The sequence below is a fragment of the Egretta garzetta genome, unplaced genomic scaffold (assembly GCF_000687185.1).
Source record: "Egretta garzetta isolate BGI_Z169 unplaced genomic scaffold, ASM68718v1 scaffold66, whole genome shotgun sequence".
Taxonomy (NCBI): domain Eukaryota; kingdom Metazoa; phylum Chordata; class Aves; order Pelecaniformes; family Ardeidae; genus Egretta; species Egretta garzetta.
The window spans coordinates 546,660-547,147 of NW_009259856.1; the positions used below are offsets into that span (position 1 = coordinate 546,660).

The 488-nt window shown below is 64.5% G+C and overlaps 1 protein-coding gene across 1 annotated transcript in view; it reads left to right on the forward strand.

Moving 5' to 3' along the window:
• The window catches only part of CSF3R (colony stimulating factor 3 receptor), a 29,875-nt gene that overhangs the window by 8,733 nt on the left and 20,654 nt on the right, over nucleotides 1-488 (forward strand). The window lies entirely within an intron of this gene.

Sequence of the window (488 nt, forward strand, 5' to 3'; positions counted from 1 at the left end):
AGTGGGGTGACGCTGGGCTGAGCGGGGTGACACTTGTGCTGAGCGGGGTGACACTTGTGCTGAGCGGGGCGACGCGGGGCTGAGCGGGGTGATGCTTGGGCTGCGTGGGGTGATGCTTGTGGTGAGCGGGGTGATGCTGCCTGAGCACTTGGATGGGGACTTTCAAAGTGGGTTTTGGCAGCAGAGAAAGCTGCCGGGAGCTTGGCAGGGGCTGCCCTGTCCCTGCCCCAGCTGGGTTGGATGATAACTGCCTTCTGCACGCAGGAGAGGGGATTTAGGGTTTTATCTTCTCAGGTTCCTCCTGCAATTTGCATTTCGAAGCATCTCCCGCCTGTCCTACCTGTGGGGAGCATGTCCTGTCCAACAGGACATCGTCTGGGGAGGTGGCCGGGGCGAGGGGCACCTTGCGCCCCCCGCGGGCACCGCTCCCTGCCTGGGACGGTGTTGGCTCCCCCAGCCCCAGAGCAGAGCCAAGCACGGCGGGGGCG